Source organism: Panthera tigris, chromosome A3 (genome assembly GCF_018350195.1).
Source record: "Panthera tigris isolate Pti1 chromosome A3, P.tigris_Pti1_mat1.1, whole genome shotgun sequence".
NCBI lineage: Eukaryota > Metazoa > Chordata > Mammalia > Carnivora > Felidae > Panthera > Panthera tigris.
In genome coordinates, this window is record NC_056662.1 from 31,113,104 (window position 1) to 31,139,334 (window position 26,231).

General features: G+C 42.8%; 1 protein-coding gene across 6 annotated transcripts in view; it reads right to left on the bottom strand.

Annotated features, from left to right (window-relative positions):
• Window positions 1-26,231, bottom strand: part of SLC23A2 (solute carrier family 23 member 2) — a 133,740-nt gene that overhangs the window by 76,682 nt on the left and 30,827 nt on the right. For 4 of the 6 annotated variants that reach the window (XM_042980870.1, XM_042980872.1, XM_042980869.1 and 1 more), the window contains one exon: window positions 18,746-18,809. The exons of 1 other annotated variant lie outside the window; for it this stretch is intronic. The gene's annotated coding sequence lies outside the window, so the exon portion shown is untranslated. Of the gene's footprint in view, window positions 1-18,745; window positions 18,810-19,602; window positions 19,763-26,231 lie in introns of all 6 variants that reach the window. One more of the 6 variants, XM_042980871.1, reaches the window with a different exon arrangement.

Genomic DNA, 26,231 nt, shown 5'->3' on the forward strand with positions numbered 1-26,231 from the left:
CACAGGACACACATTCACTGCATTTCCTGCAGAGAAGTCAGAGCATAAGTCACATCCAAACATCAAAAAAGCATATCACTTAATCACACTTTTCAAGTCCCCACTAGTTTGCTTATAGTCAGTCACACAGATTCTGAACTGCCCCCTGGAGAGTGGGACCACTGAACTGGACCATCAGAAATACCCAAATACAAAGATGAAAAGGCAGCACAGGGATTTCTCTGACATGCATTATGGTACAGATCTCACAGCACAGCACTATCCAATGGAACCTGCCACAGTGATTAAATGTTCTGTATCTGCCTTGTCCAATCCAACAGTCATTACCCACAAGGCAATTAGTACTGAGCCCTTGAAATGTGGCTAGTGCAATAGAGAAATGGAATTTTTACTTGCATCTAATTTTAACTGATTTGAATTTAAACAGTCACATGTCACTAGTGGTAACCACAGCTAATTTACCAGGATATCAAAAATTCCGAATTGCCTATAGGTGCCCAATTAAAGGTAGGGGAAGGCATTCAAAAGCATAAAAAAAGGGGGGGGGGGGAGATAAAATGAACCCAGGATTAAATGACCAGAGTTCGAGAACATGTCAAGATGACCTTTAAATGGGCTAGAATGCCACACAAAACACAGAGCCAGAACATTCCGTATCAATCAAATGACAACATAAACCTAAACAGGAAATCGGAAAGACAAAATAGAGGAAAGGAGGTAAAAAGGCAAGAGATAAGGGAGGAAGGGGAAGGAGCACAAGATGGGCCTGGAATGCTCAAACTGATATTGTTTGAGGAGGAAAAGTACACTGCTCTAGGCTAAGAAAAAAATCTAAGTAATAGATGAGTAGGAAATCACTGGAACAATTCTCTGTGGCCAAGTTTCAGTGAAGAAAATTAAAAACTCAATGTCAAACAACAGAAGCAGGACTTACACAATGAAAGAGATCCACCCAAAAATTAACAAGCATTTGGGGAATTTCAGCTTCCAGAAATGAGAGGACACATAAGATCCCTACAAGGATTGGCATGTGTACAATAAAACATGCCTAAGTATGCCCAACGTTTTATTAAAAAAAAAAAAAAATACCACAATCAGATAGGGGTGAGAAGGGACAGAACACTCATTAGAACGATGTCAGATCTCAGCGCCAATTACTGTTCCAACTGAGAAGAAATAACCCAGCCAAACGGTCCTGCAAATGTGAAGACACACCTACAAAGTTTAGGAATATAAGTAGGAGGACCACCTGGATAGCTCGGTCAGTTGAGCACCCGACTCTTGATTTTGGCTCAGGTCATGGTCCCAGGGTCGTGGGATGGAGCCCTGCACCAGGCTCCAGCATGGAGCCTGCTTGGCATTTTCTCTCTCTCTCTCTCTCTCTCTCTCTCTCTCTCTCTCTCTCTCTCCTTCTCTCTCTCTCCCTCTCTCCCCCTCCCCACCACCCCCTGCCTCTCTCCCTCTCTCTCAAATAAGTAAAAACAATGAAGAAAGAAAGAGAGAGAGAGAGAGAGAGAGAGAGAGAGAAAGAAAGAAAGAAAGAAAGAAAGAAAGAAAGAAAGAAAGACAGACAGACAAAATACAAGTAGGAAAACCTCCTGTTCAGGGAATTCTGTTACAGACTTTCATTCAATAATGACTTTGGATGAGCCAGGGGAAAAACTGAAATATAGGCAGATAAGAGAAAGAATCACACAAAATTTGATAGTTTGGTAGAGTGCAAGATGGGAAAATAAAGGAAACGGCTGCCAGAATATCAAGTTGCCTCAAGTAGAACAGAATCAAATGCACATATCAAACTTTTTTGAGGGGCTCGTTTGTTTTTTTTGCTTGTTTTTAGTTTTCTTTTAACCTGTATTTTTGAGAGACAGAGCACAAGCCAGGGAGGGGCAGAGAGGGAGACACAGAATTCGAAGCAGGCTCCAGGTTCCAAGCTGTCAGCAAAGAGCCAGATGCAGGCTTGAACCCATGAACCATGAGATAATGACATGGAGGGGCTCTTTTGGTTTAAATATGCATGCACATTTTGCATTCTTGGTTATATCCTATCCATGGTCTGTTGAAAGCCACAGCTCTCAACCCGGAGTGACTTTCCCTCCAGGGGACATTTGGCAATGTCTAGAGCCATCACAACCCGGAGAGAGCCACCAGCATCTAATAGGTAGAGGCCAGGAGTGCTGCTAAACATCCTACAATGCATGGGGCAGATCCCAAATGTGACTACCCCCATGACTGGGAACAAAGGGGGACAGTTCCACCGTTGCAAGACCACTTTCCATCAAGTACCCCGTGTCCTATTTCTCTACCGAATGTTTAACTGGCCCTTGTGAGCTCTACTGGGACCTACCCCCTGCCTTTGCTGTCTCTTGCAGAGCAGCACCCTTTGGGGTACCCTGAAGACAAGCCCAGTGAGCAACAAGAGGAGATGGAGCCTCTTGTACAGGACAGTGATGCACTGAGAGGCTTTGGGGCAGAAGGCTCCCAGACCTGGAAGAGGGGACACCCTTTCTCAAGTAAGACAGGGAGCGGAAGAAGGAGAGGAGACTGAACAATGAGCACAGAAAGATATCCTTACAAGTCCCCAAGTGACAGAGCATTCCACACTCAAGTGTTTGAGAGTGAAGAAGACAGTCTCAAGGCCAGACCCCACAGCAGAGTGCTTCATCCACATAGGCTGAACTTGAGTGGGGAAATGTCAAGGCCCAGATGCAAAAAACAGCAAAAGACAAAAGCGGGGGGGGGGGGGGGGGAAGCTTAGGGTCTGGTTTAAGGTTTGTGTTAAAAGGCAAAATCTCCCAGGGAATCCAACACTGGGGAAGATCTGCCTGCCCCCAGCCCCCCATCGCCCCTCTTCCTACTCCTTGCAAAAGGAAGACTAAAGCAAAGCCACTGCTATCTTGCCCCTGACCCAGTGATGAGGGAAAGGAGGAGCTGAGGGATGAGTGATGGGGCTCATTAACGATGAAAAGGACGAGGAATGACACAGTGAGAGCGACAACCAGTCTCCTAGCTAAGCACCTGCCTCACCAGATCAACAGCCCCTTGTCCTCCTAAGTAGGAAACGGTACTGCATGATATTCCACTAATTCCACAAAAGGGGAAGGTAAGCTTCAGAGCAGCTCAGTAACTTGCCAAAGGACACACAGCCAAAAGCAGTGGAGCAGGATTCAAACTTTAATCAGCATTCCTGCCCTAACAGCGTTTATACAAGCAAGATCCCCGGCCCCCCTCCTGGAGCGAACGTGGCCCAGGCTGGCCTGGAAGCCCAGCCGCCCGACTTGCCGTGTGCCGTCTGCCCTACCTGAGATTTCTGGGGGGGCCCCAACGGGGCAAGGACCACCAAGCTCCCTCTCCAGGGCTGAAGCCCCCACCTGCCCCAGAGCAGGAGCTCCCAGAGCTGTACCCTCCAGGCGCTGCATGGCATCACCACCACCTTACCAACAGCCCTACCACCTCTGGCCTCCCTTTCCTGTTCTGGCTCGAGCACTCCACTTGTCCACACAAGCGCAGCCAGCGTGCCCTTTGATGTGTCCTGATGCACCTGAGAATAACAGCCCAATTCCTCAGCAAGGCCACAGGGTCACCGTGAAGCCTCCTGGGAAGCGTGGCCCCACTGCGCCGTCATTTCCATCTTTCAGGTTCTCGGCTGCTGGGTCCCTCACGAGCCCTCAAGCTCACGTACAGGCAGTGCCTCCAAAATTGACACCCTTTAGCTCGTCCCCTTCCATCGGGGTAACTCCCATCAGTGCTTCCTCTGCTCGCCACCTCACCGTGGCGTCCGGGAAGCGTGAGGATGGCTGATACAGCGAGATCACGTCTGCCTGCCCAGCCAGACCATGCGTCCACTGCCTGTATCCCTGGCTCCCGCGGCTCAATTCGGCACCTGTATTGAAGGTTGCCCGCTATTTGTGCAATGAATAAATACGCTGTGAAAAAATAAAGGTACTAAATATAATGTAAGACTCAGTCTGGCTTAATACTCTTACTAAATTGAAAAAGGAGATTAACAGCCAACATTCACCACATCTGTAACACCGTGGATGCACGGATGTCAGGGACAAGCCAGGGTGTGGACATCACTGTGATCATTCGACTGACAGAAAGAGGAGGAAGTGTCTGAAAGGAAAGGAGCAAATCAGAACCACAACCAAGAGGTAGGAAAGTCAGAGAATCTACCGGTAGCCAGCTAGGCACAAAATATGTGAGCAGAGCTCCTTTGGCGCTGATTGGCTCAAACATTCCCCAAATGCCAGCAACAAGCGTCTGGTTCTGAAGCTGGCAAAATACCGCCCTGCCTGGCTTTGCAGGGCCCCAGGTAAGAGTGGGTTTTACGTTGTCATGGGTGGTAAACAACAGCAAGGAAGAAGCACACGTGACAGGGTATCTGGGCCAGAAAACCTGAGATGTTTATGGAAAAGTTTACTGACCCCTGAAGATAAGAGGATGAACAAATCCTGTTTAAAATGGCAATTATAGGGGAAAAAATAGTTTCAAACAGAGAGGGAGGCGAACCATAAGAGACTCTTAAATACAGAGAACTGAGGGTTGGTGGGGGAGCTGGGGAGAGAGGAAATGGGTGATGGGCATTGAGGAAGACACTTGTTGGGATGAGCATGGAAGTGATGAATCACGGGAATCTACCCCTGAAACCAAGAGCACACTGTACATAGCTAACTTGACAATAAATTACGTTTTTAAAAACGGCAATTATAGCATTAAATACTTAAGTTTCACAAAAAATGTGCATGACCTTTATTTATACAACAGTCAACTATTACTAGGGATCATAAAGCAGATTTAAATAACTAGAAAAAAAAGACTCAACCCTGGAATAAGAGTGCTATTCGTATATTCATTTTCCGATATACATAATGTATATGAATTCAATAAAAATTAATACCCCAAAAGAAGAGAAAGGGGCTGAAATTCCTGTGGAAGAATAAGGATAGCCACAAATATCTGAAAAAATAATAAGAATGTGCTCTGTTAGATAGGAACCCTAACACAAAGTTGGAATAAACAGGGGAGCTCACAAAAACTGACAAACAGACGAGACAACAGAAACCCCTGAGGCCTGCTTCAGATTCTGTCTCCCCCTCTTTCTGCCCCTCCCCCTCTCATACACACTCTCTTTCCCCAAAATAAATAAACATTAAAAAAACTGGGGGTGGGGGGGAATGCCTGGGTGACTCGGTCAGTTAAGTGACTGACTTCAGCTCAGGTCATGATCTCACATTCCGTGGGTTCAAGCCCCACATGGAGCTCTGCGCTGACAGCTCAGAGCCTGGAGCCTGCTTCAGATTCTGTGTCTCCCTCTCTCTCTGCCCCTCTCACACTCACGCTCTGTCTCTCTCAAAAATAAACATTAAAAAAAAATTTTTCTAACTCAAATGAAAGTATATTAAAATGAGGTACTTTTTTTAACCTATGTGGGTTGTTTTTAATCCCTTATTTGTAAGACAGTGAATAGACAAACTTACACTCCTAATGAAAAATAAATTTGCTAATGAAAAGGCAATTTGATTATATGTATCAAAAGAGGCCTATTAATGTTCACTTCTAATATTAATAGATATATTTACTGTTTAATATTTGTTAATTAGGATGCAAAGATTTAGGTATGAAATTGTGCACATTAACATTATTAATAAGACTAAAAATCAGGAAAAATCTAATATTCAACACTAGGAAATTGAATGGCAAAATTATGGTATATTCCTACAAAGAAATACCACGTGGTCAGTAAAAACAGGACACAGAAATAATGACTGACATGGAAAGATGTTCACCTTATATTATGTAAAGAATCAGGTTTAAAAAAAATAGCATGCATAAGACTATGCTAAGTGAAATAAGCCAGTCACAGAAGGACAAATATGGCATGATTCCAAACTTATGGGGCACCTGGGTGACTCAGTGAGTTAAGTGTCCAGCTTTTGGTTTCGGGTCAGGTCATGATCTCACAGAGTTCGTGAGATCAAGCCCCGCGTCCGGCTCTGCGCTGAGTGTGGAGCCTGCTTGGGATTCTCTCCCTCTCTCTGCCCTTTCCTCTCTCTCTGTCAAAGATAAATAATTTTTTTTTTAAATCACTATCCTAAAGCAAGTAGGAAGCCATCACTGGCTCCTAAAAACAAAAATCTTTTTCAACCTCAAAATAAATCTGCAGCCTGACAGGGTAGAAAAACAGCAATTTGGCAAATGCTGCTATGAGCAAGTAGGAAAGTAAAATATTCAGATCTTTATTTAATAAGCTTCCACTTCTCCAGGAAGTGAACCACCAATAATCATGAACAAATGCAGAATAACAGCATTGAACCAGCACTTCTTTGGTCAACTATTCAGCCAGTGATCCTTTCTTTTGCACTTAATCTGACCATTTCTCTGCTGTTCAGGAATGTGTCGACTCCCTACTGTGGCTTCCCACAGCCACCTGACTTGGCAGTATGATGGTACTATCCAAACAGAATTTAAAGGCTGAGCTGCTCCCGGAGTTTACTAACCAAGACTTTGTGTTTCTTGGAAGCAAAACCTAAGAAAATGTGTCTTCCCATCACCATCTGGCAGTACCTAGTCCAAAGCACTTAATGGCTGAATGAAGGAACCACTAAGAGTCCTCCCAAAGGGCAGAATTCTCCTGTGTACAATTCATCTTTATATCCCCAGCTCTGAGCACAGGATACTCAGTAAACATTAATCAACTACACATTTACCCCATATAGATGGCACTGAATGAATACTACATCAAAAACATAAATGCATGGCAAATCCAACTTTTACAGTTCTCCAAAATGATACAAGAAGAATAAGAAAAGAATAGAAAGAATCAGTAGTTCATATGCCTAAGACTTGCGTGGGAAGGTTATTCAAAATACAGACTTCTTCCACACAAATACCTGTGGACAAAGTCTCAAAGCTGTTTTCATTATAACAGCCCCAAATTCAAGACCTCAAAAGTTCCGTCGACAGGCAAATGGATAAACAAGCCATGGTGGGTCCCTACAAAAAATACTCAGCAATAAAAAGGAAGCAAATACTGATGCATAAAACGTGGAGGAAATGCACAGACACTATGTTGAATGAAAGAAGCTGGACCCAGGACATGCTGCCTGATTCCTTGATCTACGGTGACAGGAAGCAGATAGTGGGGACCTACTGCAGAAGGGAGGAGGGACTCCCATAGGCAGAAGGAAGGAAACACTGAAGAAATATTCTACACCATGGTTGTGATTCTGGTGGCTCCATCTGTATGTATATCCGTTTACTGTATGTGAACTATACTTTGGTAAAAATCAATTTTCAAAGGAAAAAAACAATTAAAAAACTCCCATAATCCACCAACTTAAAAAATGTTCCCTCCTCCAAATTCTGATTCTGTAGACCTATATTGGGAGCTGGGAACATTTTTTTTTAATATTTTTGAGGTGCGGTGGGGAGAAAGAGCACAAGCAGGGGAGGGGCGGGGGGGGGAGGGTGGGGAGAGGATCACAAGCAGGCTTAGAGCCGACAGCAGTGAGCCCAATGCAGGGCTCGAACTCACAGTGAGATCATGACCTCAGCCAAAGTCGGACACTCAACCGACTGAGCCACCCAGGCGCAACCCCCCCAACGGGAACATTTTTAACAAACGCACAAACGTTCTGATGCTAGCGGTCCTCAGATTACCCCCACCTTTTGATGGACAACCTGGGGTGGGATAAAACTACTTTCTCTGCAGCAACCTACTCAGACAGCCGAGAGTATGACTAACAAGGAAAACTTTGGGATAAAGAAACTCAAAACCTCAACTTGCCAAGTGGTAGTTTGGTTCTTACCAAGGTACAAACAAGAGCTTTCAGAGCCGGCCAGGTTCAATGATAAAGCACATTTTAAAAGCCAATCCGTGGCTCTCTCTGCTTAAATCCCATCATTAGGGGATTATAGTGGAACTGCGGCTGCTCCATTAAATTCTGTTAAATGCTAACATTTGACCTAAGTGCTTTTAATCCAAGACAAAAAAGGATTATTGGAACACATATCCTCAACTTATAGATGTTCAACTCCCTTTAATTAAATAAAAGGACTTAAATGGTTGCCTAATACATAGGGTCCTGCTTTAGAAAGTTTACAATCCTGACATTCATCCTAGCTATTATTATTCCCTTTAGGCAGCAGCGAATGAACCAGTTAGGGGTGGTTATTATTTGATCTTGTGATGACAGTTACGGTCATGGGGTATAACCGGGGGCGGGTGGGGGGGGGCGGGGAGAGGGCGATCTTCCCGCAGCCTTTTCCGAAACACTCCAAGAACTTTTGCTCTTATTTTTCAAACTGCCAGTCAGTACCCACTAGTAGTGGGCCATGATCTCAGCCAGAATTTGTAAGACGATGAAATTTAGCAGAACAAAAAAACCTCAGAGCACATCTCATGAGACAAGGGTGTCTAGTTTCAAGGTAAAATACTTTACTGTGGCTCAGTCAACACACACACACATACAGAAGCCTAAAAGTCACTGATGTCACTAATGCTCTGCCGAGTGACATAGAAAGCATATTCCAAGTACCCAATTTAAATCAGGTTATTTTCTGGGCTTCAAGTAACATACCCATAGAAATAATTTGTCCAAGTGGTGCAAGATGAAGACACTGCTAAAGTGTCATACTATATCCTTGCTATAGGAAGAGACGGCCCAGAACAAAAGCCTCCGAGTGGCCCTTCTTCAGCATCTATCAGAGCCCTATACCAAACGACCTCCATGGCTGCTATCAAGAAAATCTCCAATCCCCGCAACGAGCTGGTGACAGCTTTCTGTCACCATCTCGGTTTGTAGACTTTTGTCTCAGGAGGAGAAGTTTCAAAGAAGCCGGATAAAACCTGGATTTCCGGAGGGGAGCCCAGAGTCGGCTGCCAGGTTCCATGTCAGAAACCTGCTGAGAACTCCAGGAGGAACAGTCCTTGAGAGGTTACACCCCTGGGGCCCATGAGGTGCCCCCATGTGACAACCCTGCTCTGAAGGCGGAAGAAAAGGCTTTGGGCAAATATTGCTGGACTACCTGGGTGTCCCCTGAAAATGGAGTCGGGGGCCTCGGCCGCAAGGCCCCCTGGGAAGACATGGCAGATCTTCCTGGAACACCACAGGGTAAGGGAAGATCATTCCTATTCGAAAACAAGTATTTTATGAAGCATAATGTGAAAACCCCCAACTGCTAAAATGAAACAGAAGATGTTAAAGAACACTCTGTGCCTGCAGAAGACCCCTTCCGTCTCTTCTAGAGACAGGGCCCGAGAGGCCCGAGTACAGAAAAGGCTCTAGACCCAAACTGAACTCTAAATCCTAAGAGAGCTCTTAAATCCAGGCTGAGAGGGAACTGGATTTAAGCTGATGTCAGTTTACACACAGGCTGAGCCATGAAAAGTGACGGTCATGGGATCCAGAGGGCAAGACGCTGACTCATCGACTGCTCAGTTAGGGGAAGACGGGAGTCAGGCGGGCGTACAGTAAAAGGTCAAAGCAGCTAATGTTCTGCTGGTGTAGGGGCTTTAAAATACAAACTCATCAGTGATCCTTGTTCTTCTGACCTAATGTGGTAGCTGGCAGACACCTTCTGCAGTTGATCTCATCCAGCAGAAATTTCTTCCCTAAACTTTCTTTAAACACAATTATGACAAGACCTTGAGCCTCATTATCCTAACGATGCCTCTCCCACCCCAGGTACCATCCACATGGGCCACAATGACCTGCGGTTCCCAGGTCGGAGCTCAAGAAGCCTCCTCCTCCAAGAAGCATCCCTGGGTTTGCTGCCCCGCTTCCATGTTTCCATGGCACATGACTTCTAGGTCTAGCTCCCTGACCAGGCAGGGATAGGGACAGGGATACAGTGCCCACCACATAAAAGGCACTCAAATATTTAAGGAAAACTTGAACATTTTCCCAGAGGCAAGTCATACATCTGAAATAAAACTTGTCCCTGCCCTCCAGATTCACTCAGGGAAATCCTGTGCCCAGGACAAGTGAGGCGAGGACAGGTAATGGAGTAAATTAAAATATAGGCCAGAATTAAAATATAAATGTATATTTGAGAAAACTCAAGCAAAATCAAGTTTTATCGCGTTTACTTCTACTATATGATTTAACATATCATTTTGTACAAGTGGGTTTTTTTCTTTTTATTTAAAGACTACCTTAAATTATTAATCGGTAGTTTTAGGAGCCACTGGGAAGCTAATTTTGTACGGAATTTTAACAGCAAGATAAAAGCATGCTCAGAATTAACGGACTGCCTATTATATCCAAGATACAAACAGGATTTCACTTAACCCCTACAAAAATACCGGAAGGGCTATTATTCTCACCGTTTCACAACTCAGAAAACAGAGGCAGAGAGGCTGATTTTCCCTTGGACAAAAGCCAAGGGCAAGTGGCAGGCACAGCAATCCTGAGAGCATGAGAGCTGCTCCAGCATCCTTAGACACCAACGGCACGAGGCCCCCGAAGAGGAGCACCCGCCAGAGGCCCAGACAGTTACGTGTAAAGGTCATTTTGGAAGAAGCTAAGAAAAGCCTCCCAGTTACTATCCAGGAATGGGAAAAAGCTTCCTCCTCCAGCACACCTCCAAAGGACCTTTGCCATCTGCCAGCTCCCCCACCACCCCTTTCCCAGTACAAAGACAAACTTGAGTGCTAAGGTGACTTCTAGGGATGGCTGTACCCTGCTAACCCTGTGGCCGCCTCGGTGCTGCTCCAGCCCCCGGCTCCACCCTCCCTTTCCAGCACAACTGAGGACTCGTGCTCCCTCTCCTCCTGCAGGGGAAGCCTCCGGAAGGCACAGAGTCACCTCCAACTGCTTTGCCACGGCTGCCTAGACTGGGAAAGGCTCAGGTGCTAGCAGAAGCATTTCCCACAATCCTTCACCCCATCGCCTCAAGCTCAATGTACTTATCAGCCCTCCCTCTGAACTACTCTTCAGACTACACCATTCCTCTCTGGAACGTTCTTATCAGTTCCTCCAGCCCCCAGTGCCAAAGCCAGATTTCCTTCCCTCACCTGCAGACAGAGGTCAAGCTCGTCCTTCCCTCCTTTCCTAACTAACTGCCCATGACACCTGCTTGGTTTTGCTGGACTTTGGCACCTTTACTCAGTCCCCTCCACCACCTGCTTCTTTCCTACCGTCCGTTACATCTGCAAATCTCTTCTGCAGTTATCTTTTTTCTCCTCACGCAACCCCCGCTTTATCAAGACTTCTGTCTCCTCCTCACACACTTTCCCAAGATAAGGAAAAGGGCACTCTGAAATTTCACCTACACTGATGGACTACCTGATGACTGAATGTGGGTTTGCCTAAACTGCACTGCAATTACCTGGGGCTGAGATGCTGTAATTCTTCTCCAGGTTAACCCCAAGTACACAGTGATCAAAATAATAGGTTTCCCCTGACCTTCAATAAATGGGAGCCTTTTCCCTGACCGTCAATAAACATCTCATGCCTGGGAGTATGTCATATATAGGTTTTTTTCTGCAAAGGAACATATTCCTCCTAATTCATAAAAAAAATATATATATCCATTCAATACAGAGACTGCAACCACTTAGAATCCTGTGCTACAGATGTACAGCTTTTTTTTTTAGTGTCTGAATCTAACATTTTGATAATCCCCCAACCTTAAAGGATTAAAAAATTGATGTATTCATCTATAAAAGACTCCAGCTCTCCATGAAGTTTGTTTAGTCTGTACTCCTTTTTGTTTGTGTACTTAGTTTTCCTTGAACCCCGAAAATTCTGCATAACAGAAAACATAAAAGGCACACAAAGCCTTGGATGGCTGGGGGCTGGACCTCACTCAGACAAGGTAAACGAGCACCTGAAACACACCGTATCTGACATTTCAGCTGTTGCAGATGGGGTTCTAAGGTCACTCTTTCTCACATGTTTAATGAAGAGCACTGCCTTCTAAGAGTTGTATAAATGCTAATGTTCGGTTATTTAAATATTGTCAGACGGCACTGCGAAACTCAGGCTGGAGACTTTCTAGTAACACAGCTGGGCAAGCTGGAGCTGCAGGCTCCTCACCCGCCCACAGACACACACGCAGACATAGTTGTGTATCTTCGGAAAACCAGACACACAGCCATGGACGGGAGCACATGGTCACAGATGCGTGCGTGCGGAAACGGACCCTGCAGCCCCAGATGCACACGCAGACAGAGACACAGACACAGACGCTAATTCCCCCAAAGCAGAGTTCACGTACCAAGAAATGGTCTTACCTGCAGAAGGAAATCTTACCCTGTCCACGAAAACATTCGTTCATTAGCATCCCACCCACCAACTCTCTGCTGGCATCTGTGCTGGGCTGGGACCGTTCTAATGCTCAGCCTGAGACGCTTCAGGTACCGAAGGAATTTCAGCTTTTATAACCCACACAGGCTCGCCAAAATTGTATAACCACACCACCTAGTCAGAAATGCTATCCATCTGTATTACACAACAGCCACCACCTGGTTACGAACGGTTACTGCACACTTCTAATTCGGCCTGCTTACCCTCAGTCTGTAGCAGGTTTCTATGTGGCACCTGGATATTCTATTGTGGAAACCAACCAGTCGCTGGGATTACATTTCTCAAACCCATACAAACAAGGGTAATTAAAACCTATCTTTCCAAACACTCTGTTCAGATGAACAAGTCCACCCACACTGCTTTCAGCTCCATGAAAGGGGGGGGATTAATTTTGCTTCCTGGTAATTTCTCATTTCCCCCCTTGGGAGCCCCAAAACAATTGTTTTCAAAGGTCAAAGACTTTCAAAGATTAAAAATACATTTTCAAGGCATGATGTCTTCACTCCAATGATAGGAAAAGCAACGAGTAACTGCAATACGGACAGCCAAGGGCTGGAGCCCGGCTGCGTGTGGTACCCGCTGTGCAGGTCCCAGCTGCAGAGGCCCCACTGGAGAGTCGAAGCGCCTGAAGAAACACAGAGGCACGTGCCTCTGGTACCCATAAGACGGAAGGAGTCACACCCGTACTCAGACTTTGTCCTTTCCGGTCCTGACTCCAGGCCAGGGCCTGCCAGAAGCCTGGGCGGTGGGCCTCTGGGCCCCTGGGGATGTGCCGTGAGAGGGCAAGTACCACCTCCATCTCCCCAACACCACACGGGGACCACAGGCTCAGAGGAGAAGCAGCCGGGCAGAAGGGGCATCCACCAGCAGCAGAGTACATCTTGAAAGATGTGATAAAGGCAGAGGAGGAGACAGGACAACCTAGAGAGCAGCCTGAGAGTGACTCATCCATGAACGATCTTAGGGAAGTCCGTGGTGGGCACAAGAGAAAGATGCCAGTTGACTGGAGGAGAGGCCACAGTAGAAGCTGAGGAGGAGGTTGGGAGCCAAGAGCTTGCAGTGTCCAGGAGCAGGAGACTCACCCCCACAGGTCGCCAGAGCACAGGTCACACGTGACACACCCAAAGCATCGGGGTGACAGGCCCAGGGAGACCAGAAGGCCCCTCGCTCCAAAGTGAACCGGGAGAGAAGACCCAGTATATAGCCTACGGAAAAAATAATCCAGTCCCTGTACCCTGAACACAAGAACTGTCCTTGGGATGTTCTATGAAGATTCTCACCTCAAAAAGGTTAAACTGCAGGAACCAAAAGAAAATTTCAATTTGGAACAAAAGAGTGAAGAATTAAAAAAAAACAAAACAGTTGTTATTTTTTCTTTTTAAAAAAAAGGGGAACAGAACCAAAAGATGACAAGCTGGGGGTGTTAAAGAAGCGACAAGCACAAGTGAAAACTGGAGGAAGTAGCAGAAAACTAATGGGTGGAGGACAAGCTAAAGAAACATGGGCAGACAAGGAGAAGTCCAGAAAGGCAGTTAACAGTCCACAGATGAGAACCACAGAGGGACAAAAGCAAAGAGCAAAACCAAGACATGAACAACCTATGCTCCTTGACTAGACTTAAAGAGAACAAAGAAGCCAGTCATGTTGTAGGGCTCCCGTATACATGAAATGTCCAGACAGGGCAAATCTCGAGAGACAGAAAGTAGATTAGTGGTTGCCTGGGGCTGGGGTGGAGATGGGGGACAAGAATGGGGAGGGACTGTTAATGAGTTTGAGATTTCTTTATGGGATGAAGAAAATGTTCCAAACTTGAAAGTGATGGTTATGCAAGTCTGATTCACTGGAGGCCACTGAACTGTATGTGCTAAAGGGGAGAACTTTGTCGTGTGTGAATTCCATCTCGATAAAACTTTTTTTATAAAGAACCAATGGGATAGAAAATATAAAAAAGATACAGAATAAAAACCATCTACTCTGAGATTGAGAAAAATCTGAGTACAGAGATCACAAAGGCACACCAAATTCATGCAAAATCAGAGACAAAAAACCTATACTTGGTCACATCCTGGCAAAATAATTTAGCTACAGGAAGAAAAAGGTGTAGAAACATCCAGAGAGAAGGAGAAAATATTTGGTTTACTTAATAGCAATGATAAAGACGAGCCCCAGGATTTTCCAAGGCAGCATGAAAATGCCAGAAGGCAACAGAAAGTGAAGACAGAGAACCGAGGAAAAGGTTTCCCCAAAGAATTTTATACCCACACAAGCTGCCCTTAATGTAGGAAAACCAAAAAGTGCAACCTCAGATATGTGCAGGCTAAGAAAAAGGGGGTAGGGGGAGGCTGAGAGGTTGAGGTTTATTATTCCAACCACGTAAGAGGCAAAATCCAGGGAGGCCACTAATACACAGGGCTGCTAATCATGTATGCCAACCCCAACCGTCAAGGTCAGGGCAAAACTAAATAATGAAGATAAACCTAATTATAAGACTGAATGCAATGTCAAATTATTCTCTAAGCATATGCTAGGTGATATGAAAAATGTAATAACAATAAAGCAGATCAAGCAAGATTACATTAATAAAGACTGAAGACAGGCAGTAAAATAATGCTGAACCCCATCTTGCAAACAGGCAGGAGTTTTAAAACACCATTAGATCTTAGCGACAACTACTGGAGAAACAGGGGTGGGTTTTTTGGGGTTTGGTGTGTGTGTGTGTGTGTGTGTGTGTGTGTGTGTGTGTGTGTGTGTGTGTGTGTGTGTTAAAGGAAACCACATTAAAATTTGAAACATTACAGACTAAAACACAAACCAAACTGTAAATGAGTTAAATTCAACCTATTCTCAGATGCACCAGAAAATAAACACCAACACCCAACAATATACCTTAAAGTGACACACAAGTAAAGCAACAGTAATGCTGCCTCGTGATTTTTTAAGTAACAGACACAATGAAATCATGCTAGGAAGTAATAAATGCGGGAAAAGTAATAAATGGGGCAAACTTCACATTGGTAAAAAGTAAAAAATTCACAAATGAAGCATCATGTCAGTTTTTATTTCCAAACATTACTTCATGGACATAAAAAAGGTTCATAAACACACCTGTCTCCAAGAAGATGGGTGCAAGAGGGTGGAGGGACAGGGGCACAGGCTGCATCTCCATGTGAGTTTTCTTATCAATTAGAAAACCTGACCAATAAAATGAATAAAGCAAATATGATAGGTACCAGACTGTGCACCCCACAGAAAACAGAACCTAATTTCATTGGCTAAAGAGCATTTGTGAAAACTGACCATCATCGCAAACGAAAAGTTCAACCCCCACAAAAAGGAGCATTTATTTTTTCCTCACTGCCTGAGGATAATGCCCAAAGAGATCAAAAGAATTATTAACCAACAAAGTCTAACAACTTCAAAATTTTCAACCTTTCTCCAAAATAACTGTTGGGTCAAAGGTGAAGCTGAAACTGTAAGCACACCCTTACGAAAAGGAAGAATAAGCAATAAAATATCATACACAAAGCGTAAGAAATTAGAGAAAGAAAAATTAGCTAGAAAATAAGAAAAAAAAAAATTTGATAAATACATCCAAGAAGGGTCTTGAACACACCTCCCAAGGCCAAAGCAGATAGAAACCTTCCACTCAAAAATACACAGGCCCTATTAGCTTCCCAGGCAAATGTCTCCAAGCACTAAGGAATAGTCACTTCCTATGCTACTCAGCTGCAGAGCACTGGAAAAGGAGAAAAAGACTGGTGAACCATTTTAGAAATCTAGTACCATCTTGATCTCCAACTTAACAACGAAAAGGAAAAAAACCTAGTATCACAACTCACATCAACAGGTAGAAAGAAGAAAGCCTATAAGACCAATGAAAACCCAAAAGGCTCTGGATAAAACATCATCAATTTTCAAATAACTCTTAGCACATTCGACACAGAAGAAAACAAGTCCTCCAAAAGAATCCCTATCTCATGCCAACAGCCAGTGATACTCACTCCGAAAAACCCCAAGTGGTACCCATTAAAGCCAGAAACAGATGGAGTCTGATAGCCTCCACTATAGAAGTCTGTCCTAATTCCTACAATATGAAAAAAGGTTTTAAAAGTTCTAACACTGGAGAGGCGCCGGGGTGGCTCAGTAGGTTAAGCGTCCTACTCTTGAGTTTGGCTCAGGTCACAATCTCACAGTTTGTGAGATCGAACTCCCCCTCCCCCAGTTGGGCTCTGGCTGACAGCATGGAGCCTGCTTGGGATTCTCTCTCTCCCCCTCTGCCCTCTCCCAACTCTTGTGCGCTTGTGCACTCTCTCATAATAATAAACTTAAAAAAAAAAAGTTCTAATACTAGAAATGGAAAGACAAAGTAATGATTTATAGGTAATGAGTCTAACTCAGAAAATGAGTTTAAAAACCTAGAATAAAATACTTCAGAAAGGTAGGTCATTACAAAATAAACACAGAATGGGCTCCTGGGTGGCTCAGTAGGTTAAGCTAAGCATCTGACTCTGGATGTTGGCTCAGGTCATGATCTCATGGTTTTTGAGATTGAGCCCCATGTCAGGCTCTGCACTGAAAGCAAGGAGCCTACTTAAGACTCTCTCTCTCCCTGACCCTTCTCTGTTTCTGCGCATGCGCTCCCTCTCCCCCCTCTCAAAATAAAAATAAAAAATAAAATTGGTTTAAAAAATGAACACAGAAAAAACATCCCAAACACTAGCATTAACTCATGATTTACTCACCTTGTAAAGTATCATATACATGCACGCACAAGTATACTTACTAGCAAAGGAGGTGGCAATACAACGATTACTTTAGTCGATTCTGTAAAGCAAGATTCTGAGTATTTCTTCTTTACATTCCCCTGATTTTTTAAGTTTTATGTCCCTCCCATTATTAAGGGACAAATCAGAAGTAGTTCAAATCTTAGTGCCTGTAAGTGTAGTAAATCTAGGACCAAAAAAATATGCAAAGCAACTAAAAGGCTAACCTTAAAACAAATACTGAAAAAATGTTGAACTCTTCAGAAATCATTATGCATTTGAAAATATTTGATTAATGTAATCTCTGGTTTATGTTTTCCTTTTAAGGACAAAATCTGAACTGTTTTGAGAAAACATCCTTATATCTGGGTGGTTATTTCTGCTTTTCCAAATAAATGTTATATACTGACATTTTAATGTTGAAAAATGGAGTAAAACAACAGAGAAAGTTTAGGATTATCAACTGGACAGAAACTACTCTGATTCTGTAATGAGCCAACTTGGGGTGGGGAAATAATTCTGGAAACACGAAGAGCAAAGGCGCTGACTTACAGCACCCCCTAGTGTTACAACATTCAACTGGCACTTGGTAAAGTAAATTGGAAAATACAAAACGGCCTCAATAAACTTCCGGAAAATTTCAAACATACAGAAAGCTAAACAGAATTAAAATACATTTTATATACAACTTACTTCCAACTATGCATTGTTCTATGTGCAATGTCTGTATTTCATCAGAAGTGTCAGAGACCACCAGGCGTCTCCAACAAGAGTCCTCTCTCACTCAATTTATTATTTCAAAACCCCTTGATTTTAAGCTGGGGACACAACCAACAAAATTCAGGCAACATCTCCCGGCTTCCCCTGCAGCTAGATGTGACCACAGGACTATGTTCTGGCCAATGGGATGTGCATGGAAGTACGTCCTCTCCTTCCCGCTAGCCGCAAGAACCATCTTGAGCCATGTTACTAAGTCAGTATGCTAGCAACGGTGAAGCTAGCAACGGTGAAGCAATAAGAAAAAAAGGAGCCAGGTTACGTGACAGAAAAAAAGCTTCTATTTCATATGTGGTAATATTAGAATTACCAAAACTATACTCTTTAAAAAAAAAAAACGTAGGCACAGACACAATGTGGCAAAACAACACATTTTAGAATTAACCCCAGTTACTAAATTTTCAAAAGGAAATGGATCAGTACACATTTCAAACCTAGATGAATGTTATTTTCCTTCAAACGGTAGCTTCATGATCAAGGGTAAACATCTGGGTGAGATGAGTAAATTGACTGTTCACCTTGACTATCAAAGACTTCAATAAATGGGCTTGGCTTCTCTGACATTTAAAGGCTACTTGTTCATGGTCTCAAAGCATGACTCAGAATGTGTACTGACAGCACATGCCAGAACTCCAGCACTGAAAGTAAAATCAAGTTTCTCCGGCTCTCAAAGTAAATCCATTATAAAGACTGCATCCTCCAAACCCAAGATTCACATCACAGCACGGCCTAGTCAGCACCATGCAGAACACAAGGATTAGCGGGAGAAAGCACTTCACTGGGAATCCAGAAGCCCACACTGCAGACTAAGCACAGTGGCATATGTGCAGGAGAGTCATTAACTAGTGGGCCTCACGTGTTTTGCTCTATAAAAGAAGGGTGTTGACCTACCTCTGTGGTTTCTGCACTTCCGTTTTTTGTAATGGAACAAGCATTCTCAAATCTTATTCAACGCCTGGAGAAAGGGAAAAAATCACAAGTAGGTGGGTGAGGTCATTAAAATAGGGACTCCACGCTCTTCACTGTAAAGTTTTAATACATATTTTCCAGAAATAAAACTAAAAAGTCCAGCCGGTAAATCAAAGAGTCCATAACTTAAGAGAACTTTGCTGAAAGCAGCAAGAAAACTACCCTGACCAAATTTCCTATCAGCAGCCTGCAAATGCTCCACTCCACCCTACCACCTCTTATCACTGTTGGGTTCTCCTAACACAATGCTCGGATTTTGAATGTGGGGGGGGGGGGGGGGGGGGTCGTCAAAGAGCAAGAAGGGCAAAAATCAATTACTTTAAGTCATTTTAAAATAGCCAGTTTTTACAATTTAATTATTTGGGTTAAAAAAATATAGGACACACTTATCAGAACGGAGAAAACAAAAATGAAAACTGCTGAGACGATACACCAAGTTCTGATCAGGACACAGAGCATTTGGGACTCCCATACTGTCCTGGTCAGTACATAAAATGGCACAACCACTTTGGAAAAAGTTTGGCCATTCCTTATAAGGTTAAAAGACACATTTACCCTATGACCCAGTAATGTTACTCCTGTTCATTATGTAAATGTAAACTTCTGCTCGATCCAAAACGTGCACATAAATGTATATGATGGCTTTATTTATGGTAGCCCAAACCTGGAATCATTCACCTTTAGCCAGTGAATGGATAAACCAATGTGGCATATCCCTGCTAATGAGAGGTCATCCCACACCCATCAGATAAGGCCAGTACAAAAGAGTTTAATAATACCAACTGTTGGGAAGACTGGGGATAAACAGGAAATTTTCCCACTCTCTTGCCAGAAATGTAAATTGGTTCAAACACTTGGCAAAACAATTTGGTGGCAGCTAGCAGGTTGAAGAGGTGTGTGCACTATGATCCGGCAATGTCACTTCTCAGCATCTTGACCCTGTTTTTAACAGTACATAACCAATACATCAACAGAATATAAAAGTTAAGTTCTGCTACTTAAACAGAATTTAAAAAGAGCAGTTAAAATGAACTCTATCTAGCTACTCAGGTCAGCATGCCTTGAAAACATTCCTGAATGAGCAGACTACAGAACACGTATCACATGAGATTGCTTACTTAAGGTTTTAAATCATGTAGTCAATACTGTATGTGATGTGGGTTTATGGGTATATAAACATGTAATTCAAAAGTGAAAATATCGATGCAGGGTTACCTCTGGGAGAGAAGGGAAGGAGAGGACACCAGTAAAGAATACAGAGTATCTAAAATGTTTTATTTTCTTTAAAAGGGAAGAAAGGAAGGAAGGCCTAAAGCAAAAACAGCATGTTTAGATTTATTAAATCTGAGTATCTGGCATATGAGTGTTCATTCTTTGATTTTTTTTACATTTGAAATTTCACAATTAAAAAGCAAACTCTTAAAGGATACACAAAACAGACGCATAAAAACTGGTACAAGTAGTTGCCTGCTGAGAAGGGAGAGGCAATCAGACAAGGAGGGAGACTTAATTTCCTTGACTGTCCTCAGTACCTCTTAAATTTTGTTCCATGTATATCCATTATCTATTTTTCTTTAATTACAAACACATCTGATGTCCTCATCACCTCCAATCCCACCTCCCCCTTAGGGGGATTTTCATTTACAATCAGGCAAGGCCACTGAAGAGGCAATGGAGATTCCAGACTCCTGACTGGGCCACATTTGAGCTCCATCATCTCAAGAGGTCATTTAACCTGCTCCTCTCCAAGGCTCACGCCACTTCTAAGACCCTACCTTCTGTGAAAACACAAACCTATCCCCATAAACCAGGGAACAGGAAACAGTTCTCCTGTGAGGAGAACAGCAGGAAAACTTAGAATCTGTTACAACAGCTCCACACAGACCATCAGTGGGATTGCCTCATTTCCTCTGGAAATGGAATAAAGTGGGCAGAGATGTATTCAGATAGTTACTATTTCTCAATACTCGAGGAGGTAGGAGGGCAGGAAGCTGAGGGGATCATTTATCTGAGGACTTCTTAATGAACTAAGAAGCAGAAGTCCTGGTGGAGAGGACAGGTGGAGGATGAAACTAGAGGAGTGAACAGATGACATAAGGAACAACAACAACAGTCAAGGGTCTGGCTGAGCCCAGAACTTGGACATGGGTGATAGAAAAAGTCACTCTGATACCTGTTTTCTCTCCAGCAGAGCATGACGGACAAAACAAAACAAAACAAAACAACAACACAGAGAAGTTACAACAGCAGGACTGTGCCACTGAGGAAGGCTGGGAAGTCACCCAGACAATTCAGTGAGGAAACCAAGATGTCAGCAAGAGGACAGTCACATGACTCCCTGAGGAGTCCGCAGCAGGTAAAAAGGGTGAGGAAGGGAAGTGGAAGCCAGAGAGCACCGGAGTGCCTGAGGATCAAGAACTAGGAGATGAGAATGAGAGAGACCTAGGGAAGGACAGGATGTGTGCAGAGAAGATGCTCTCGAGCTCAAGATTCCACACATGTCATCTGGGAGAGGACAAGGCCCAGGAAAGCGGAAGTAACTGGAAATAAAAGTTCCAAAAAAGATCCTGTGAAGGGAGGGTGAGGTTTGGATTGGAGGTGGGAGGAGCCAACAACACAGAGACAATGTTAGAAGACACAGCAGAAAGAAAAGGAGCAAGCCAGGAGGCAACATTCTCAAGGAACATTAGGAACGGTTAAGAAGTTGGTAGATGGCAAAGGTAAGGGGAGAGCGGGGCCACAGACTGGTGTGGCCTTGAAAATGGCAGGCTTTGTAAAGATGAAGGCTGGAGGTCACCGTCCGCTGTTCTCTCCATCTGGAAGGAGGGCACATCCAGGGAATTCCTATTCACATTTGAGATCTCTGGTAAAATCACCAATTCCTCAGAAAATCCTTCCCAGACACCTCAAAATCAAAATCAAATCACACACTTTGCTTTGCCATCCCCTCCAAAGCAACAACCACAATTCATACCAAGTATCCCTCGTCATTCAAATGTACGCTCTTCTTGGGCTCACTCAATGAGAAATCCACATTTTTCTTAATCTACTTGGTTCCTAAGCTTTGGCTAACAAAAAATACAACTTCAGAGAATAAAGGATACATCTAAAATTTATCCAGAGAGCCACCGAGTCAGGAAGGCTTCTGGTTCTCTGGTAAACTGGGCTTCAGAACACCTTAACCACACACACTTAAAAATAGTCTGCTTGGGGGCACCTGGGCGGCTCAGTCACTTAAGAGTCTCTTTTTTTTTTTTAATTTATTTTTTTAATGTTTATTTATTTTTGAGAGAGAGATAGACAGAGCACGAGTGGGGGGTGGGGGCGCAGAGAGAGAGGGAGACACAGAATCTGAAGCAGGCTCCAGGGTCCGAGCTGTCAGCACAGAGCCCAACGCGGGGCCCGAACCCACAAGCCGTGAGATCATGACCTGAGCTGAAGTCAGACACTCAACCGACTGAGCCACCCAGGCGCCCCAAGAGTCTAACTCTTGATTTCAGCTCAGGTCATGATCTCATGGTGTGTGAGTCTGAGCCCCCCAACAGGCTCTGTGCTAACAGTGTGGATCCTGCTTGGGATTCTCTCCCCCCGCTCTATCCCTCTGTCCCCTCCTCACTCACTCTCACCCTCTCTCTCTCAAAAAAAAAAACAAAAAACTAAAAACATAAATAAAATAAAAATTTTTTTAAAAGTAGTCTGCTTGACTGTAAGAATTCCAAATACTGTCAAAATTTGCTTTTTATTTTTTCATTTAATGTGATTCTCACTGTATTGCTGACAGGAATATAATCATGTATAAGCTTTCTTAAAAAAATATGGAAATATAAAAGAGCATACATAAAATCAGAATCTACTGCTTGTAAATCATTCAAAAAATCCTAACACTACTGAATAATTGCTTAACATCCCTTCAATAGGCAGGCACTTGCATTAACTGCTGGTGGGAATAATAATTGGCTTAACATTTCTAGATGGTCATTTAACAACATCAAAAGCTCTAAAAATACACACAGCCTTTGACCCAATAATTCTATTCATAAGGAATTTAACAAAATAATTAAAATAGGCTCAATTTTTCATTATGAGAACATTCACCTAAAAGAGTACACAGAACAATCCAGAACTGGAGGGGAAAATACTAATGTCTAAACTGGTTGGTTAAATTATGGATACATTCTTAGAATATTGTGGGGGCTTAAAATTCTGGTAACAGAAGTACCCACCGACATGAAAGATAATGTGTTGAGCGTGTCCCTGAAAGGAGGAAAAGGCGGGTTACAAAACACACTGAACACTTCCATTACAGTGTGTACATACACATATGGAAAACAGGAAAAACACCAGTGTTTGGTGATTTTGTGATTACCTCCAGATGATAGGATGACTTTTTGCTCTTTTTTGATTTTTGCTTTTTCTACAGTGTATCATTTTAAAGATTTCGTTTTTTAAAGTAATCTCTACAGTTAACGTGGTGATCGAACTCAACAACCCCAAGATCAAGAATCGTATGCTCTATCGATGAAGCCAGCCAGGAACCCCTATTTTCATTTTTAAACCTTAAATCACTGCCTAAGGACAGTACTAAAATAAATATGCAGGCAAGACAAACTAGGTGAAATTAAGGCACTCAAATCCTTGTAATGAGATGCTTAGCCCCTCATTTCCAAGGACTTATTGACAGCAGCTGAGTAACTAAAGAAACCAAAAGGTGTGGTCAGAAGGGAGGCACTCCAACCTTCTGCAAACTTTCAGAGTGGAGGACTCCTGATTTTCCTGTATTTCCTCACAGCCCTGTATTCTCTTCAGCTACTTCCAAAGGCTGTTGTCATCTAAAGACAGTACTGTACTGCACTTCTTCACATGTTTCTAGGTAAAATTCTTCATTTTAAAAGAAATGAGAAATATTCACTGGACCCTAAAAAAGGGGAGCACTGAGTAATATTCACTGGACCCTAAAAAAGGGAACAGAATTATTGAACCACTATGCTATACACCTGAAACTAATATAACACTATATGGTAACTACACTGGAATTAAAATTAAAAAGTTAATTAAAAAAAAAAAAAGAAGAAGAAGAGGGATGCCAGGGTGGCTCAGTCTGTTGAGCATCCAACTCTTGATTTCCACTCAGGTCATGATCTCACAGTTGGTGGGTTCAAGCCCTACATGGGGGCTCCTCACTGTGAGTGCAGAAATTCTCTTTGCCCTTCTTCTGCTCATGCTCTCTCTCTCTCAAAATAAAGAAAGAAATAAACTTAAAAAATTTAAAAATTTAAAAAAAGAAATGAGAACTATTCATTGGACCCTAAACTTCAATGTATTATAATCTAAAATTACATTTATATATAATGCAAAATTTATATTTAATATTTTTATGTATATAAGCATAAACATTAACTTATTAAAATCATAATCTAATATTATATCTAAAATCATAAGCTATAAAACATTTGTGATTCTTGGGTAAAAGAGAAAACTAGTTTAAAAAATCTGTATACATATATGTAAATTTTAAATACATTAAAAAAAATTTTTTTTTCTTCTCAAGCCAGGGAATAAATGAAATAACATCTAGAAAATACTGCCTTATCAAGCAAATTAATTGAACCGGTTCAGAACCATTTTCCAGGCAATGGGAAACCTCTCAATTTGACAGGGAAAAAAATGAGAAAGGGAAGCTAAAAAAGCATCGTTTGATGATGAGTAAATGCTATTACACAGCCCGTGAATACAAGTGGTTGTTATGAAATACCCAAAAATCCAAAAGCTTAAAAGTTGAAAACACTAATGTACATAAAAACAATGTGGGCCTTGAGCCACCCAACCCAAGAGCACCAGCCCCATGGGACTACTAAGCCCTTGAACCGTGGGCAGCCCAACTGAGATGTGCTGTTAAGTATAAAATACACATCAAACTCCAAAGACTTACTATGGGGGAAAAAAGCACATCTTACTAATAATTTTATATTATGTGAAACGATAATTTTTTAATATATTAAGTTATAAAACCTATTACTAAAATTAATATTACCTATGCCTTTTTACTTTGTTTACTAAAGCTACTAGAAAAATCACATATGTGACTCCCATTATAATTGTATAGAACAGTACCGGTCTAAAGAAAGTGGATACCAGGAAAAGAGAAAAAAGTTACTGCAGAGTACACAACCATGGTAATCATGACCAGACTTCCATCCAGAGAGTATGTTGTGATACTGATTTTACAAGCACACATGCACACAACACAGGCAAGGCCACGTATCTTAGCCCAAACATCAGAACGCTGTAGTACTATGCTCCACCACCAGTTCTGTAGCCTGCCCTCTGATGGAGGGGAGCAGGTGCCATAACCTAATTTCTCACACTCACAGCACCAGAAGGAGGGAGGGAGCCAGATGTGAGAAAGGCGAAAGCAGAAATCCACATGCTAACAACAAGCAGGAGCTAAAAGGTCATAAGGGGACCTGGGGGCTCTCCCCTAGAAGCTGAGAACCAGCACAAGAAACCTAAATAAAGCTAACAGGGTCTATCCATGGGGCTCAAATCCAGAGGGGCTTTGTAACTATTGAATTGCCAAGTTCTAGTTTTGTATGGCAAAACTAAAATAAAATACATGTATGAAAAAAAATTATCATTAAAAGGAATGGGACAAAGTTATTGATGAGATTTTTCCATACCAAACAGAAAGGCAGCAAAGGACTTAGGCAATTTATCAACAGCTGGTAGTAATCCAACACTAACACATTGATTTTAAAACAAAGCCCACTGAAAAGGCCAGAGGCTGTTCTAATGCGCTTGGAACCCCTTCATAGTAACGGTTTCATAGAAACCATCTTCCTTCCTTACCTTCTTATGCAAGCTCTGTGATCATCATCAGTGTTTACATAGGTTTTTGAAAGTACCCACTTTTCCCAGTAAATATTTAATTCTCTTGTTGCTACCGATCAAACTATAAACAATGCAGCATTTTATATAACATGTTTAGTTACGAAAAAGTGGGACATTGACGTCAATAGCACACAGTCTGTAAACCAAAATTACCAGACAGAGACTCTCAGAAATCACCCACTAATAAAACAGAGATTTCTCCTCACGGCTGAAAGTTTTTAATCCAGTTTCTATCCGAGTCCTTCCACATCTATGGATCAACTTCTAAAACGTGCCTGAAGCAGAACTGGGTATGGGGTCTGCAGGCTCCAGGCGCTGGGCAGAGCTGGTGTTCTTGGCTATGAATGCCCAGACAAGTGTATGCTCTTGAGAACAAAGATGAAAGGTACTAACTAGCAAACCCTCTCTTTTCTCAGTTTAGTAAACTGAATATTTAGGATCTGTACTGAAAAAGAAAAGGATAAATCAACCATTTGGCTAGTTTCCTGAACTGCCAAAAGTCTCAGCACTGAGATGGAAA